Source organism: Podarcis tiliguerta (genome assembly GCF_965153285.1).
Source record: "Podarcis tiliguerta genome assembly, chromosome: 2".
NCBI classification, from domain to species: Eukaryota; Metazoa; Chordata; class Lepidosauria; order Squamata; family Lacertidae; genus Podarcis; species Podarcis tiliguerta.
Window position 1 is genome coordinate 87146620 of NC_139535.1, and position 19621 is coordinate 87166240.

Below are 19621 nucleotides of genomic sequence, written 5' to 3' on the forward strand. Positions count from 1 at the left end.
CTGTTTTGTACAATTATTATTTTGTATAATTGTTACTTTGTATAGGCACAGACGTCCTTACTACACAAATCAACGAATCATGCTTATTCAGAATGAGTCCCAGTGACTGCAATGTGGACTTAAATGCAATCTTTGAATATTTACTCAAAAGTAAACGCTTCTGAATATGGAGGGGGCACATTCTCCAGTGAATGAGCACTAGGTTCTGCAGTTTGGGCAGGGTAGCCTTTGTTTCATTTTCAAGTTGATGGAAAGGAATGTTCACGAATAAAAAGAGTCCCACTTGATCAGACTTCAAGTTCAGCATCCTTCTAGTTCTGAAAGAGGCTAGTCAGATGCCGGTGGAAAACTGACAAGCACAAGAGCATTCTCCGCTCCTGTCATTTCCAGAAACTGGTATTCAGAGACCAGCACTCTAACCATTAATTCACACTGCCTAGTTGTATCATTTTGCATTTCTTAAGCTCAGGGATGGAATATGTGTGGCCTGCCAGCTCCCAGCAGCCCTAGCCCGTGGGGCCAGTGACCGGGGATGATGAGACCTGGAGCCCAATAGCATATGGGTAGTCACAGGTATTCCACTCGCCTTGCTTGCTTTAGCTCCTGCACTGTGAACTCATTACATAACACAGAATTTAATGGCTGGAGCACCCTGCATTTGCCACGAGGGTGTTGGTTAAAGCAGACACTTGGGCAGGACTGGGTGTTCCTCATCCCAGCAAGAGCATGTATTACTTATCCTATGGCTTGATATTACAGTGGTACCTCGGGTTAAGTACTTAATTTGTTCCGGAGGTCCGTTCTTAACCAGAAACTGTTCTTAACCTGAAGCACCACTTTAGCTAATGAGGCCTCCTGCTGCCGCCACACCGCCGGAGCACGATTTCTGTTCTCATCCTGAAGCAAAGTTCTTAACCTGAAGCACTATATCTGGGCTAGCGGAGTCTGTAACCTGAAGCATATGTAACCCGAGGTACCACTGTATATGCATCAATAAATGAGTCCATGCATGTTATTAACGGACTTCACTTCCGCATAGCAGAGGAAGAGTACAGCTTTCTTCCCTCCACATTACCAGTTACAATGTCTGGGGTAAGAAGAACTTAGTGTGGAGTTCCAAGTCCGGAAATAATCTAGGCCTGTTGGATTATTCCAACAAGACTACTGGGTGCCTACAAAACCACCACTGAAGCACTATTTCTGGGTTAGCGGAGTCTGTAACCTGAAGTGTATGTAACCTGAAGCGTATGTAACCTGAAGCGTATCTAACCTGAAGCGTATGTAACCTGAGGTACCACTGTATTATTATTGCTGTACATCTCCATATCTCTAACTTTCCTGCAGTGGTGGAATTAGGATGTAGAGCTTCATAATGATTGGAGATCCAAGTGAAACAATATATTCCACCCAGGACAAGAATCTCTTGCCATAGGTAGGCTGTTCCCCACTCTCCCAGCAGCATCCCCATGGGGATAGTGAGGTGTGCCTTGGCCCCATCTAAATGTACCGTAGGTAGGGATATGGTAAGTGGCAGAGTGGCAGAGATGGCAGTGGAAGGTGAAGCAATTTGAGGCATCCAGTTAAGAAGACCACTGGCAGCATTAAATGATGAACCAGCAAGCAAATCAGGCCCCACAGGATATACAGTGCATCCATTTGGAAATGTACTTTTTCCTGATTCTGGAATATTTTGTCCAAATTCTGCTGCTTGAAGCTTGAGCACACTTTTCCACTAGGGGGTGCTCCAGCCACACACAAACTTTTAGCAGCAGCCCTTGGCTAACATTTCAAGGGGAAATGAAATGAACAGTCTTACTACATCCCTGCTGAAGGACATCACAAGCAAATAAAATCTAGATTGAGGTTTTTTTATTATTAATTTAAAAAGTCACCTGTAAGCATGACTCTTTAGCAACTCATCCATATCTGACCAAATGAGAGAAAGGTATAAACTTGGCTATTCTACATTACTGTATACAGTGGTACCTTGGGTTAAGTACTTAATTCGTTCTGGAGATCCGCACTTAACCTGAAACTGTTCTTAACCTGAAGCACCACTTTAGCTAATGGGGCCTCCTGCTACTGCTATGCTGCTGGAGCACTATTTCTGTTCTCATCCTGAAGCAAAGTTCTTATATGGAAATGGATTTTGCATAGCATACCCTCAAAATGTAGCAACGCTGAAGGAAAATTAGTACACAGTTGTGGGTTCGAGGACCCGACCCCCGCGATGTGAATAAATACACCAGGACACGTGATATAAGGTTTATGGGCAAGAAAAGGCCACAACTTTATTGATTACAGCAGTGAAAAGGTATTGGCTTAGGCATTGGATATCCAAAACAAAGGGGGTTTATTCACCAGTAGGTGGAGCCTGTTGATGCTAATCCAACTATAGGCTCTCCCCTGATGTCACCGAGGGTCGTGCCATGGCCTCCCGCCAAGCAGGCATCAGACAGAATACACGACCGCCAGATTCCTTTAACGGAATACCCAAAAATTGAAGGCATAGGCGATGGCCACACCTAGCACTTCGACACACCACAACACATTATTCCAATGCCTAACCTACCCACCAATACCACAAAAAGTTGGGACGATTGCTACGAGGTAGGCGAAAAAACCAAAAAGCCTAATGCCAAATGGAAAAATTCCTACCAGGCCCCCCAGGCAACCAGGGCGACCAACCTAAGGTCCATAGCAAGGCCAAGAAAAACGTAGACCCTGAGCTAAAGGGAGTGGAGGCTGGGTGACTCGCGATGGGACAACGATCGACCGACGGAGAGTGAGGCCGGGGGAGGGCTGGCGCCGCAGCATATAGGCTGCAGTTCACGCCTCCTCAGCGGCACCTGATTGGGTGCCCGCTGATGGGCGTGGGCGCCAGCCAGGTAAGAAGGGAGGCAGGGGGCTATCGCCCCCTGCTAGGGGCGGGGCTCGGGCTCCCGCCCACAACCCCTCCCCTCTCTTCCAGGGAGGAGAGTCTTTACATTTTAATGGTACTTTTATGCATTATGCCTTGTAAAAGAAATCTTTCTCAGCCCCACCTGGAGATACCAGGGATTGAACCTGCAACCTTCTGCATCTCAGGCATGTGGTCTGCCGCTGATCTACAAACCTTCAACTTGGTGGTTGAGGGATTTTTTCCTACAAGTTCATATGCTTGCAGCCCAGACCCACCACATTCATTCTGGACACTGATAAAATATGCCCCCCCATCCCATACTTGGACCTTGATGCTATATTTAGTAGTAGTAATAGTAATAGTAATAGTAATAGTAGCAGTAGCAGTAGTAGTAGCCCCAGCCTAGTAGCCCCAGGTTGCCCCAGCCACTCTGGGCAGTTTTCTACAAAAATACAGAGGGAAAGGAAGGGGGGCATTAAACATTAAAAGCTTCCTGAAACAGAGCTGCCTTCAGATGTCTATGAAAAGTTATATGGTTGTTTAACTCTTTGACCTCTGCTGGGAGGGCATTCCATAGAGTGGGTGTGACTACCGAGAAAGCCCTTTGCCTGGTTCCCAGTAATTTCACTTCTTGCAGTGAGAACCACCAGAAGGCCCTCGAAGGTGGACCTCAGTGTCTGGGCTGGACGATGGGGGTGGAGATGCTACAGTCCAGACATTTCCTTGGTTCTCTTTATTATTGTAAAAATTGATTCTCAATTAATATTTTGAAAGTGGGGGGGGGGGTGTCATTTTGCAACTTGTCGGAGTACACCATTTTATCCAATGCTTAAGAGATTGATGGGTCAAGCAAGTCTGCAGAGAAACCATTAGGTTGGGTGGGCTAACCCTGCCCTCTCATCCAAGCTGTGGCTGGAGACAGATGACAAGTTTTTGCAAGACTGTTAAAGATGTTGTGTTAGGCTAGAGGCATGTTCTTTCTCCCCTTCTCATCCCTAAATCTCACCAATTCTCCCTGTTCCCAGCACCTGGCATAACAATTTTAACCCTCCCCTTAACCTCCATTTTCCTCCCTCTTCCAGCCCACAGCCTTGTTTGTTCCCTGCCCCCCTGCCCCCACCCTGACGCATCCTTTAACCTTGCAATGCCTGTGTGTGTGTGTAAAATGTGTCTTCGTGGGACTGGGTGTGTGATTGTGCACGTGTATTTGTATGTTTCCCTGGCAGACTAGAAATCCATTAAATAATAACAAAACAACTACAGCTGCATCTAACACAGACGCAGCTTTGGATTTGGACCAAAAGGAGGATGTGTAAACACCTCACAAACAAATCAGGATGATTGCAGGATGGCTGCTCAATGTCATATAACCTCCCCACAAACAAACCAGCATGAATGCTCGATAAAGGCTTGATGTAATCTAAGCTCTGCATAAGCTTTGGGCAAGCAAATCAGAACGATTGCTCAATAAACAGGTCATCTGGAGGGGCGCTTATGTTTAAAACTGAAGCAAGGGTGGAAGATAACAATGTTTTGACATACAAATATTTATTCTGCTCATCATCACTTGACAGGCAGCCATTACTTTTAACAAGCAACCAAAGTCGCCTCATATCAGCCTTGAGGATGTTCCTTAAGTCTGAGAAAACACAGAAACAATTTTAGTGCCACAGAGCCCAAGATAATACTCACGGTTAGGGCTTGAATCGGCTTTTTCTCAAATAGGTCTGCAATGTGAATGTTCCACCTACAATGGCTTATTTGATTCCTCCTTCGTGTTCAGTAACCTGTACCAGGGGTATCAGAAGCAAAATATTGCAATGTGGAGTATTCTGGATGCCTGCCAGCCACACCCTTTTATCTGGAAACGCCATTCCATTTCCTTTCCCCTAGTTTTTGCCTTTGCCCATCAGTTGCCCAACTGAAGAAGAAAATAGGCTCAATATCACCTACAGTAGCAGTGGCTCTCTAGGGTTTTGGACAGGGAATCTTTCATAGCCCTATCTGGAGATGCTGGGGACTGAATTTGGGACCTTCTAAAGGAGAAGCCGACAGAATCGTATCACGCCTTCTCCTTCGCAGAGTGCTGCCTCTTGCAATTTATTTATTTTTTAAAAAGAGAAGGCTTGCTTGGAGCCTTGGGATTGCATTGCAGCATTTCAGGACAGCCTTCCTGCTGCGATCATCTCTTTCAACATATGGCCAAAGTGGGTAAATGGGTTGTGAAGAGCTCAGTACCTCCACGATGACAGCTCCTTCAGGCAGCAGTCCGGAGGGAGAATGGATTCCAAGGTCAGGAGAAACCAAACTACTGGAGCATAATGGCTGGGTAGCCTGGAGGTTTCTAAATGGATACATCTGCTCTCAAACAGCAGGGGCATCTCTTCTTGATCTGAGGTGTCTAGCTGGAGCAGAGTGCTTGGCCTGGAGAAAGAAGAGAAAGGAAGAGGCATGCTAAGCAATGCAGCCACCCTCATTCCCCATTTCAAAGCCTTTTTCTCTGAAAACCATGCATCCATTCTTCATGCAGTCTCTGTTTTTCCTTCTTTCTGTGCATTAATATTTTTTTTTTTACAAACAGATATTTACATATACTCTTATGGACTTCAGGATTTGGGGTTATGGAGAGAGAGGCCACATCAAGTCTGTAAGGAGAAGCTTAACCATTTAGGTCACTTCCAGACAACCTGTTTCTTGAGCATTCATCTCAATTTGTTTGCCACGGGGATAGACAACTTTACTTCAAGAAATTGTTATCCCATACTCTCCAAGACATTTCCCCATCGGCAGGAAAAAAAAGACTGATTTGGGCAGGGGAAAGAAAGCAAGTTTGTTGCACAAGAGCTCCCAATGCACTTTAGCTGTCAACCTGAATTTCCCAATATATGATTGAATTCCACCAGAAAATAATGACAGTCTGGAAGCACCCTTAGGTTATTTCCTCAGGGAATCCTGGGAATTACAGCTCCATCAGATAACTGGGTAGAGACTTGTTTGAGATTCCTGAGTACAGTATACTCCAAAAATAAAGTTCCCATTGGTCCCTTTGTGGAAACCTTGAAAACTAAACCAGTTTAGGCCAGGGTAGCACTGTAATGGAGCCTGTGTCCCTCTCCACCATTACTATTTCCCCCCCCCTCTCTCTCTCACACATATATACTTGAATAGCACCAAGGTGATGTTTGTCGGACTCCAACTCCCATCAGCCCAAGCTATTGGCCATGTTCACTGAGGCTGGTGGGAGTTGGAGCCCAACAACATCTGCCAATGGCCATGCGAGGAGTGCTGAGTCCGGGACAGAATCAGTAGCTGCAGGAGACGAGCCATTTGGGCTTGCCGGCTAGATTATTCCAGCTGGAACCCAACCACCTCCAGCTCCAGCTCCTTTATCTCAGCTGCACAGAAATCCTTTTATGTGTGAGGCTGGGAAAGATTTCAAACGCACAAAACAAACAAACGAGCAAACAAACCAGTAGCTGATAGGCGTGCAAGCAGTTAGATAAGTTGTCACTCTGAAATAATGGTGCGTTTCTCCTTCCTCTCCTTGAAGGAGGAGGGGAAAACAAATGAGAAAAGAGGCAGCTTTTTTTGAGGAGGGTGCTTGTGTTTTCCTTCCCCTTCCACACACTTTCCTCTGTTCTCCATTGCTCTATGTCAGGCATCCCCAAACTCGGCCCTCCAGATGTTTTGGGACTACAACTCCCATCATCCCTAGCTAACAGTACCAGTGGTCAGGGATGAAGGGAGTTGTAGTCCCAAAAGGGTGATGGTCTTAGAAAGGGTGGTGGTCTTAGATTCAGACGCTAACTAGGCTTTGAGAACGAGGGGAAGTGGTGCAAATGATGTCATCACAAAGAGACTCCTGCTCCTGCTTCATGTATGATGCTTCATATGCAATGGCACCATGAGGGCAGGACTTTCTACTCAACAGAATGAGCAGGAGGACACACACACCCTCATGTAGCAGAGCTGACTTACCACATTTGGGAATAAGTGAAGTCACACACTTCACCATCTAAGGAGGGCAATATGTTCTTGCAGAGGACCTTGGACCTCACTTTCTGCAAGAGCATATTCCGGTGCGGACATAAAGCCTAATAAGCAATTTCCTGAATAATTCCTCATGGGATTGGTTGTGGATAACTGAGATCCCTGAGGCATTCTGTAATGGATGGATGAATGGATGGGTGGATGAATGCACCATAACTCATCGCTAAGGAATTAGCAAATTCACGGAAACAGCCATTTGGACTGAATGTCTAGATAACAATTCCAAAGTCCTGTCCAGTCTTGTCATACAATCTGTACAAAATATGATGTGGATTTATTTTATTTTATTTGGAGGTAGGTCTCTATTTAACATTATTTGTTTTGTAAGGTTATACAAAGGGTCATGGAAGAGGTCTTTCAAGGACACTACTTTTGAAAGGCACTATATTTGAAGCATTTTTTTTTCCTAAGGAAAAATGACTAAATGCCACGGAGTAATCTCATACAGACAGATCTACAATACACCCTTAAATGGATACCAGCAAAACTGTCATGGTTTGCTCCAAAGAATCATTCAAAGTGGAATTTGTTGTGGAGGTTGGGAATCGTCTACTAAGGATTTCTAGCCCCCTTAAAGAACTACAGTGGTACCTCAGGTTAAGTACTTAATTTGTTCTGGAGATCTGTACTTAACCTGAAACTGTTCTTAACCTGAAGCACCACTTTAGCTAATGGGGCCTCCTGCTGCTGCCGCGCCGCCGGAGCACGATTTCTGTTCTCATCCTGAAGCAAAGTTCTTAACCTGAAGCACTATTTCTGGGTTAGCGGAGTCTGTAACCTGAAGCGTATGTAACCTGAAGCGTATGTAACCCGAGGTACCACTGTACAGTTCCCAGGGTTCCCTGGGGAGAGAGGATTAAGCTGCTTGATAAACTGGAGTACTTAGTAGCTCCATCACAAGAAACCTAAGACAGTGCTTCTCAAACTATCTGATGTGGTGTGGTAGACAGGTAATTTTCCAAACATGCCAGGGACGAGTTGCATATTTAGTCCCTCAAGCATCCCACTCAACTTGGGGTTTGGTGGCATCACCGTGGACCAGCAGCCAATGGCTCATGGACCAGCACTGGTTTTCAGACAACCACTTTGACTAACCTAAAGGGCTATGGCTAGGCTTCCCAGTGACATTCATGGAATCCAGGAGGTGTGAGTTTAGCAAAAGACCTCTAGCTTGCTTTGCAAAAAAACAACCTAACTTCAAGCATCCTAGGCAAGCAATGTCAGACTTCCCCACGTCTCTCCTTTTTAAACAAAAACAAATCCGGCAGTAGAAAGTGCTGTGTGTAGCTTTAGAGGGTCTAAATATCTTCAGCTGCTCCTGGCCTTCCATATATTCAAGCATTTCCCCTTTATTTTCCCACAGCTGTCATCTAAAACAAGTCTCCCTGCATAAGACGAGTGGGAGGGAGGGGAAGACGTGCATTGTGCAGAGATGGCTGATCTTTTCTGGCATCTGTGTTTATTTGTGAAGGAGAGAGGGGAATAACTCACAAGTGGCATCCTCCTTCCTCTCCTCTCCTCTCCCTCTCTTTCTCTCTCTCCTCCCCATTCAATAATGCCCTGACAATTATCACTCAGCATAGCCATTTTGGGGGAATAACAGCACTGCTCATTCATGCTGTTTGTTCCAAGAAATGCTCTCAAGGATTTGAATAAGAAAATCATCGGCTTATGGCTGGGTGCTCAGCATTGGAGAACCCACATCTTTGTCCTCTGTCTCCCTATCATTAGAAACAATAAAATGGGAAGAGTCCTACTGAACCCTTTGCAAGCGCATTGATTCCAAGCCCGCCTGTCCAATGGTGGACAAGGCTCAGCTCTCGGTCATGCGGACAGTGCTTTACAGATGGACAGCAGTGGATATATTGGGGCCATCATGTACAGCCACAATGCCAAGGGACCCATGGCTGGGTTCTGAGGAAAAGCAAACATTTTATTGCTAGCAATCTGCTATAGAAACATTAGAGAGCTGCTGTCCTAGTGAATGACGTTGAAGCCTGGAGAGACCATGAACCATAAGAAGATGGTGCCAGAGGCTGGTGTCATGCATTCTCAGCATGCCTTTCAGAAGGTAGGCCGCAACCTCATCAAGGACATCCCCATGGAGAGCCCTGCAGTAGACTAGCCCTAAAGTTACAGAGGGACCAATGATATTTGCTTGTGTATGACGTGGAAAGAAAAGGATGCAGTCTACTTTTTATGCACATAGACACAAGCTGGGTGTTGAGATTTGGCTGTGGATTCATGAGTACACTCAGACTCAGATGGCTGAGTGTCTAGAGGTGACCAAACCACATCAATGATGGAGTCCTAACAAGTTCCATGGTGTAAAGGTAATCATTACTTCAGTCTTCTCCAGATTCAGTTTAAGTAGGCTGGCCTGCATGAGGCCACCACCTTGGAGAAGCTAAGCAGTTCTAGACTGATTTGGTTAGAAGACCTCGTATGCTACCTTGAGTCTCATGATGGGGAAGAAAAGGAGGGATATAAATGTAAGAAAATTAATACAGTAGTGTCCAGATATTGGGAAAGCACTGAAATTACAGGACCTGGATCATATGAAACTTATGGGCTGGGATTTTTTCTTGAAGGATACGGCTGTTACTCCAACAGAATTTTTTCATTTGTATTTGAGTTCTATTTTGTATATAATTTTGAGTTCTTTTGCATTGCATTTGATCTATACTTTATATATCACTTTGAGATTATTTTGAATATTAAACTATTAGGAAATTTTCTAAAATAAATAAATGAAAGGGGGTGGGGAGATGAAGACAGGGTGCCCTCAGGACACTGGTGGCACTGGAGATTTTGTATTGCTGCATGAGATCACTTTAATAGCTCCCTATACATAAGAAGAGTGGTCAGTCACAATGGAGACTTCCCAGATCCTGTCGGGGATATTTTAGGGGGAATTAAGTAGCAAAGCAGAGGGACGCCTAGGATTTGCCGATCAGAAGGTCGGCAGTTCGAATCCCTGTGATGGGGTGAGCTCCCGTTGCTCAGTCCCTGCTCCTGCCAACCTAGCAGTTCAAAAGCACGTCAAAGTGCAAGTAGATCAATACTCTGGCGGGAAGGTAAATGGTGTTTCCGTGCACTGCTCTGGTTCACCAGAAGCAGCTTAGTCATGCTGGCCACATGACCTGGAAGCTGTACGCCGGCTCCCTCGGCCAATAACACGAGATGAGCGCCGCAACCCCAGAGTCGGTCACGACTGGACCTAATGGTCAGGGGTCCCTTTACCTTTAAGTAAGCAAAGCAATGCTCTTCAGCAAAGCAATTCTCTGCACACTTGCAAAATCCTACTCCTCCCAGTAGCGTCACCAGCATCTCTTGGCGAGCCATATAAAAGACTTGCATCCTATCTGACCTTGTTGGCAGGAATGAAGTTCTGTGCGATACTGACCTGTTCCTGTCTGATGAAAACCTTTGTGTGCCACTGGCTGTGCTGTGGAAACCTGCCCCGATTAAATGCATTGTCATGGCCGCTACTGTTTAATAAGGGAGCAGGAGAAATGAAGAACGGGAACAATGCAACAAATTAAATACTAGAATTCACCAGTGGCAGTGGCATTGCTTATAGCCATGTTTCAAAGGTATTCTCTAATTTAATGGTGCATCCTAAGAACTTGGGGAGAGGGGGAAACCATCAACTCCGTAGCCCTACTGCTACGCTTAACTACAAATCTATTGCTGCCTTCCTATGTTCTCCTGAAGGAGCTTTTTCCTTTTAAAACAGGAACGTCAGGCCACCATGACATGTTTACCCAGAATGCCTTGCTTGGCCCTCTGTGTGGTATAAGCGAGGGAAGCCAGGGTGAGCTTTCAGTCCGACACCTTACAGTTCAATAATCAAAAGTGCTGCTGAGCCTGATTGACAGGTAGAGTTGAAAAAATGAGAAGGAAGCAGTATGCCCTGCAAGAAGATGAGTGAGAAAAGGAGGGGGGCTAAGAAAGAGAGAGGGAGAGGATAAATGTGCAGCATGTATACAGGAAACCAGGCTTAGTCAGGATAAAAGGGTCACCAGGAGAAAGCACTTGGCTGAGGCGCCTGTAAACACAAGCTGACGGCTGCCAGCAACCCACTCATAAGAATGCACTTCCCATCCGTCCTCTCCCTAGAGTGGGGCATAACTATAGGGCTGTGTAAAATCTGTGAACAACGGGCCTTTAGTAACCCTCCAAAGATTCTTAAAATCTTTAAAATGAAAGCATTCACCCTGTGGCATTGTTACCCTGCCATAGGTCACAACCACACCATATATTTAAAACACATCTCTCTCTCTCTAACCCACTGGAATTCTGGGAACTGTTTGGGTGCATGTACACTGTGCAAAAGGGGTTTTTTTTATATGTGTATTCAAAATAAAAATAAAAACTATGCATAGACACTCAGCAAATCTTGCCAATGACATAAGTTCATTGTCTCTTGTCAACCAGTCCAAGGGCTGCATAAAATTTTCTACAGGTTGCCGAACCCCCTTCCCCGAAACAAGGCAACTTGGAAAGAAGTGTGGTCTGCTTGCAGTTATTTATTGTCTTATCTATTTCATAAAATCTATACACCGCTTGATTGTGGTTTTTTTTGTGGTTTTTTAAACACCTCAGAACGGTTTATAAAACTCCTTTTGCACGTGGGATTGCTCTGTGGTCAACCCACAAACTGCCTTCCCTCATGGGCTGCAGGCCGGGAGTGGATTGGGCCAGAGGCATACATTGCTATGTTTATATGAGCATACATTGTAATTCTTGATGCTCTCAAGAGGGAAAGGGAAAGCAACAAATAAACACGATGACAACCAGCAGGAGAAGAAGCAAAAGTAATAAATAAACACAATAACAACCAGCATATTCTTTCTTCAGGCTCAGTAAAGTTTTTCGATCAAGGGCATGAGCGGAGGAATGCGACAACCCGTGACAGTTCGGGGAAAACAAAAATGAAGGGAATGTCTTGACATTGTCAAGAAACATGAAAGGCAGGTTCACAACGTGGCAGCTCTGGGCTTTGGGCTCCTTGTGTTTTCTTTTTAGCGCTTCTGAAGGAAAAAGTGAGATAAGTTGGAGGATGAGTAGACGAATTATTATTTGCTTATTTGTTCAGATATAGAACCTGTACATTGATGAGTGGGATGAAGGAAGGATTTTCAGTACTGACTTCTCTAGCCACCTGCTTTCAGATGAGAACTAATGGCTCTTGGCTGCTCCTACATTGAGACTCAGGGCCTCCGGGCACCAAGGGCGCAATTGGTCCCGCAGAATGAACCACAACCCCCAGATTCCAGCTTTCAAATTTTAAAAAAAAGAGTAACTACCCATCATTTGTAGAACTATCTGGCATAGACTTATCATAAACTTATCATTGCTGTCTTTTGGAGCTCCAGAAGTAATGATGTATAAAATGAACCATGGTGCTATTACGAAGGTACAGAACTATATACAGCTAGTAGTGCTGCCCATAATTAAAACAGCCGGTTAACGAAACAGACGCACCTCTGAAGCTATAGCTGGATCCTGTGGCTGCAGCCTTGTTCCCTCTCACCCAGAAACAGTGGCTTTGTTTATGGTGACCAGTCATCACGACCTTCGAGAATCCATCTGGCTGGATTTTCTCAACCTGTGGGTCCCCAGATGTTGTTGGACCACAACTCCCATCATCCCTGAGCTCTGGCCTTGCTAGCTACGGGTGATGGGAGTTGTAGTTCAACAACATCTGGGGACCCACAGGTTGAGAAAGGCTGATAAGTCATCCTGACTTTGGTATTCCAAGCACTTCTGGAAAGACCTGCATCTGCTAGGAAAGGAAATGGCTCTGGACTTTCATGAATGGAAGCAGGACCACCTCTCCATCGCCCTGAATCAGACTGCAGTATACAGTTCTGGGCACCGGTTGCTACAAGCACAGAGCAACAAGTGTCCGGAAAGAAGTACTTGCTGAGGAACAGCTCCCAGCTAGCTCTTGCACACGCTGCTTCTTCAGGGGAAGGCAAAAGCTCCGTTGCAGTACAGTTTTGGTAGGTAGCCCTCAGAGTAACTTTAGACTCTGGACTGAATAGTTTTATGAAACAGAAAGTTCAGCTGATGCAGTTACATTACCTCTGACCAGGGGTGGGCTGAAAAAGGAGATAGACCTGCTGGTAACGTCTGTGAGAAGGAACAGCTTGGCATTAATTTTACCAAGCTTTGAAGTAGTTCATAAGAACAGAATTGTAGAGTTGGAAGGGATCACAAGGGTCATCTAGTCCAACCCTCTGCAGTGCAAGAATATTTGTGCCGAACGTGGGGCTCAAACTCACAACTGTGAGATTAAGAGTCTTGTGCTCTACCAACTGAGTTAGAGTTGCCACATTTAACTGAGAAATTTCTATTCAACAAGCCAAATTGTTTTCTCCTCTAAAGGTCCACTTCAACAGCTAATTCCTCTTGGAAAGCTCATCAAGATGCTATTCTCTAAAGCAAGATGCTCTTATATCAATCAATCATTTATTTGTTGTATTTGACAAAAAGTCATTACAAATCAGTTACAAAACCAGCAAATCCAATAAAACCTATTTAAAAAATAGAATTATAGGTGGCTAAAATTGATGTTACCCAGAGTCCTTCCTATAAAGATCCTTGTGGGAAATATCTGTCTTGACTTTAGCTGCTGGGAAAGTTTTGTTACATCAGGTGTGTGCTGTTAACGTGTGTGTGTCTTTGCATTGGCTGTTGGGAAATTAAGAGCCAAATTTCTGGCTCAACTCTGAATGTCTTTTTTCTTTATTATAGCTTACAGCTAAGCAAATGAATACTATGGCTACAGCATTGTCTTTGCCTGTTTATTTGTTGAAAGACATTGATTGTTTTAATTCTCTTGCAAATCGCCATTACCTCCACTACAAGTTGTTGGAGTGGAGGAGCCAGTAACAATGCAAAGAGGGGTAAAAGACCCCTGGATGGTTTGGTCCAGTCAAAGGCACCTATGGGGTTGCGGTGCTCATCTTGCTTTCAGGCCGAGGGAGCTGGTGTTGGTCCACAGACAGCTTTCCGGGTCATGTGGCCAGCATGACTAAACCACTACTGGTACACGGTGGACCGTGATGGAAGCCAGAGCGCACAGAAACATTGTTTACCTTCCTGCTGCAACAGTACCTATTTATCTACTTGCACTGGTGTGCTTTCGAACTGCTAGGTTGGCAGGAGCTGGGACAGAGCAACAGGAGCTCACCCCATCATGGGGATTTGAAGCAGCAACCTTCTGATTGGCAAACCCAAGAGGCTCAGTGGTTTAGACCACAACGCCACCTTATCCATGCAAAGAGGAGGGGAGTGGGAGCCATCTGATATCCCCCCAGCAGTCTTGTGATGCCACTAGACGAATTGCTAATAACTTTAGGAATGAATGGTTGATCTACCCACATGGCTCAATTTGCTCTTCCATGTTTTTTTATTCATTTGGGGGGGGGGTCCACTCTTTATTTTCTGATATAAATCACCCCCCTTTCACATTCCCCCTTCACCTCTAAATCAGTCTCTTCTCCGCAGTAACCTTTTGCATCATTCCTTCCAGTATTCTCTCTCCCCCCACCATGCAACAACTTCCCCTCTTCCCAAATCAAAAGTGGCAGTTGTTTGATTTATAGGCTACCACTCTGAGATGGTTCTCAATCATTGTTTATCGGAAAAGCAAGACTATTAATGGAAAGCAGGAGAGTTCCAAAGCCCAGCACAGCAGGTGGAGGGGAAGAGGCAGCTGGAGGAAATGCTGGAGCCGGGAAAGGAGGGTGGAGGAGAAGCTTGATGGATGGGGGGATATTGGACGAGGCGATAAATGGATCCCAGAGAGTGGCCTGCCAGCAAGGCCATGGCCTGTTGCTCTGCTAACAGACGTCTCTGGAGGCATGTTGAGTGGTTTTTCAAATCTCTTCTTTTCATCGCAAAGCAGTGCTTTCCATATGCAGTATGAGGAGAAAGCAGGTAAGTTTTTGGAAGACATTTTTAAAAAGAGAGAAAATGTCACTTCTCCCTGTATTTTTCTAAATCGCCACACATGCACACATACCTCACACAAAGTACAGTGGTACCTCGGGTTACAGACGATTCAGATTACAGACAATTGAGGTTACAGAGTCCGCTAACCCAGAAATAGTACCTCAGGTTAAGAACTTTGCTTCAGGATGAGAACAGAGATCGTGCGGTGGTGGCGTGGCGGCAGCAAGAGGCCCCATTAGCTAAAGTGGTGTTTCAGGTTAAGAACAGTTTCAGGTTAAGAACGGACCTCCAGAACGAATTAAGTTCTTAACCCAAGGTACCACTGTATATTTAGTTTGGGATGATTTGGGTTCTTCTCCTCTTTCAGGTTCACTAATGCAACTCACGTCAATCAAATTTCACCCAAGGCAGGCCCATTTCTCCTTGTCACCAGGGAAGACTGGAATCTAAGGAATCCTCATTTCTGCCCACTTCTCTATCTGCATTTATACAGCTCTCTTTGGCCGGGTTTAGCAAATTAGAAGTGACTTGAGTTAATTATGGAGTTACACAAACATCAGAAGGAATCAGTGGTTGAAAGTTTGAAGCAAGTTAAAGACAGTTTCAGTTAAGAGCTGTTTGCTTTGAAATGTCTGGGAATGTTAAAAAAGGGGGTGGGGGTGGGGGGAGAGAATGGATGTGAATAATCCTCTAATGAACAAAAGGTAAGGTCTCATTAAACAGTGGGGAATTGCTTTTGAAAGCACTGTATTTGCTACAGTTTGTGGAGGATGGAGAGCTGCAAGGGAACTTCCCTGAATTTCCAGTTGGGAATAATAATGTAGACAAAAGTAATAGAGTTTCCAGCAATGAATGGCCTTTGCCATGGCAAAGATCATTCTATTACGTTACTCACAAAAGTATGTCTTATTCAGCAAAAATCCCCTGTAACTAGGATTGCCAGAACTTGCCACTCTACCTGTAACACTAATTCCCTTATATTCAGGGCTGGATTTAGGTTTGATGAGGCCCTAAGCTACTGAAGGTAATGGGGCCCATTGTATGTCCTGCTGTCTTTTGTCAACAACAAATTTTCGCTGTTTTTTTGTGTTGAATATATGCTATATGGTAATTTATGGACCTAATAGGTATCTAAAGCCATTTGTACATAACAAAATATGTATTTTATCAAAGTAATTGTTGAACTGAAATACAATTAGGAAGAAGTATATTAATAGTGAAATAATTATTAAGCTCTAACTTCCAGGTTCGGCACAGTGCGAAACGTGAAAATGCGCAACCTGAAGTATCTGTAACCTGAGGTATGACTGTAGTTACTCAGCTCTACTTCAGATAGCCAGATGGAATGGCAGCGCAGAAAATACCAGAATGCAATGGATTAACTGTAACGATTGGATTTATCTATAAAAATGAAGGCCACTTCCAGATTGTCACTATTTTTGGATGAGATTCCATCACCTATTGGCAAACTCACATTGCACAATTTTAGGTGATTGGGAGATCTTGCACAACAAACTAGCTCCCTCCTTAGATCAGACTTTTGCAAGATGGGAAAACCACTGACTTTTGCAAGACAGGAAAATGGAAAGTGGGATGGCACCTGCTTTGATGCAATGTCATCTAATGTCCCCACAAGCAAATTAGGATTAATGCTCCAGCATTGTCTAATCTTCCTGCAAATCAATCAGGGTAAAGGCTCAATAAACAGGTTGCACGGAAGCAACCTTGGTAGGAAAGCAAAAGAGGGCAATGTCAAGAGAAATGGTCCATGTGGAAGAGACCTGAAAGAGAGGTAGTCTCACCCTTTGCTATATTGTGCACGTAGAAAACATGTTTTCACAAGTATATTTGCTGCAAACCTGAACAGGCTTCCGTCAAGTGTCGTCATTTTAATGGAGCAATAATCTTGTGAGAGTGGAAAGCTTGCTGTTATGGTTTGCTGACAGCATCAAGATTTAAGGTAAGGTAAAGGGACCCCTGACCATTAGGTCCAGTCGTGACCAACTCTGGGGTTGTGGCGCTCATCTCGCTTTATTGGCCGAGGGAGCCGGCATACAGCTTCTGGGTCATGTGGCCAGCATGACTAAGCCGCTTCTGGTGAACCAGAGCAACGCACGGAAATGCTGTTTACCTTTCCGCCGGAGCGGTACCTATTTATCTACTTGCACTTTAACGTGCTTTCAAACTGCTAGGTGGGCAGAAGCAGGGACTGAACAATGGGAGCTCACCCCATCGCGAGGATTTGAACCATCGACCTTCTGATCAGCAAGTCCTAGGCTCTGTGGTTTAACCCACAGCGCCACCCGCGTCCCTTATCTGTCTCCAAGATCAAGCATCAAGCATCAAGATTTAGAGGTTGTTAATCCTGAGATAAGGACTCCCACTTACATTCCAGGTTGTTTCAGAGACCTCCTCTTGCCAACTAGTCAGGGTTAGTCTATGTGTACAGCTATGGTTTATGTAATTATTCATGCAAGGGATATGATTTTGGGTAAGTGAAAAGTTTATGACACAGCCGCAAGTAGGCCATGATGCATCACAAATGTGTCTGGTAAAACATGTGTCAGCAACTTGTTTCCAGTAATCCAAACAATCAAAAAGGAGACAGCCGAACAACCAAGCTAGGGAACCTGGAAATTATATTTATTACCCCTGTCAATATATATTTTACCCTTCATTTGGGGTGCTGAAGCACTGGCAGAAACGGGACTTAGGCTGTATACTGGCAGCTTAGTTGTCTTTCCAGTCCAGTATAGTCTATTCTGAGGAACCACATCTCTCCAAAAGGTCTTGGACAGAGGCATTTCACAGCATTTGTTCTCAGACAGCCTTTTAACTGAAGGTGCACAGGACTGACATTCTGCATGCAGTGCATGTGCTCTGCTACTGAGCTCCAGTCTCTCCTTGTATTAACAATAGCAAAGATGGACATCAAGGCTCATGCTTGGCATTCAGCTTTTAAAGGAACGATGACTCTGTCCAGAAGTGGAAATTGCATTTGAAGGCAGGGGGATGAGTTAACTAAAAGGTGAAGAACCTGTGGCCTTCCAAACATTGTTGGACTCCAGTTCCCCTCAGTCCCAAGGACAGTGGTCACAGATGATGGGAGTTGTAGTCCCATCTGTAGTCCATATATGTGGCAGGGAGAAGGGATTCAAGCGAGTTCTTATTGCTGCAATCACCAATTTCATTTGTAGGAAGCAAGAAGCTCCTTCCCTGTACCTAGAACTGGCAACCGTCACATAACTTGGAGAGATTTGTTGTGATGGGTGTGATAACCTTTCATAACAACCAAGCTCGAAGATGTTCCTGGAACTGCATTTGGGTGGTGAGTTGGAAGGCCTTGGAGACAGATTGTTTAGTGAATGAAATAACCTCTGGATGACAGCTAGGAGCACTAGCCAGACAGGACACCCATGCTGTGTCTTAGCCTAGACAACTTGTGAGCCAAGTCACACACAGCGCTTGCACTCCAGGGCAGTGATCCCACATTTTTTTATTAATCTTAAAGACCGTGGGCTGTTCCTGTTGGTGTCTCAAAATTAATGAAGACAAATCAGGCATGGCTTGAAGAGAGATAGTGGTGTATGATATACTCACCCTTCCTCTTTTATTTCACTGAAAACGAGGAGGCACCACACAGAGCTGAGATGAAATTACATGCAGTTTTCAAAATTCAAATTCTTAAGTTTTGAGTTGCGGAAGTATTTTGGTACTTACTTTTGAAATGTAACTTTCAGAGAGACTTTAATAACAAGGACAGCACCAAAGGAGGTTCTCCCATGCAAACCTACCTCTTTGAAATGAGCAGGATTTGCAAAAGAGTATTAACTGTGTTCTTATGCTCAGGGGCACCTGCAGTAAAGCTGCTCAGCACCTTTAGAAAAGCAAGTGCTTTTGCAGCCTAGGAAGGTCCTTGTTTCGGGTAACTTATATCCAGCAATCAAGGCCAGGGTCAAAGATCGGCAGAGTCAAGTATCTTCTGAAGGTCCACTACCTCAACAGGAACTTAGTCCTCTCGACCAGGTTCTGTTTCCTTCAGCTCGTTTACCTGCCTCTCACCCTAGCCCAGACCAAAGTGGCCGTGAGGAAGAGCTCCCTGCTACCTCGCTGGCTCTCTTTTTAGCAACCAAGCAGGCAGTAGCAAGGAGGAGAAGGAGCCAACGGTAATGGCAGTTCGGAGGCCAACACACTGACACAAGTGGCAAGGAGTGTTTCAGACCCTCCAAGTGTCCCTATTTTCCAGGGACGTCCCAGATTTACAGAAGCCATCCCAGTTTCTGATTTGATCCCAGAATGTCCCTTAGGATGTCCCTGTTTTCATCGGAGAATTGTTGGAGGGTATGGAGTTATCTGACTCATAAGACATCTGAAGGCAGCCCTAAATAGGGAAGGTTTTTTTAAAAATGTTTAACGTCTTATTATGTTTTTAAATATGCTGGAAGTTTCCCAGAGTGGCAAACCAGTCAGATGGGTGAGGTATTATTATTATTATTGAATAGGACATCCCAATTTTCATCAGAGAAATACTGGAGGGTACGGTGTCTTGTCCATGGACCCTCCAAAGCCTAGAGCTGACGGTGGCCCCCAACCTGGATCCATTCCTTGGATTCTACCAGAATCTTCTTGCCCCATTATCTAGTCCCTCTTCTACTGGGAAGATCTCTGTACAGTGGTACCTCGGGTTACATACGCTTCAGG

At 44.9% G+C, this 19621-nt stretch overlaps 1 long non-coding RNA gene across 1 annotated transcript in view; it reads right to left on the bottom strand.

Annotated features, from left to right (window-relative positions):
* Positions 1–19621, bottom strand: part of LOC310672578 — a 194691-nt gene that overhangs the window by 29502 nt on the left and 145568 nt on the right. The window lies entirely within an intron of this gene.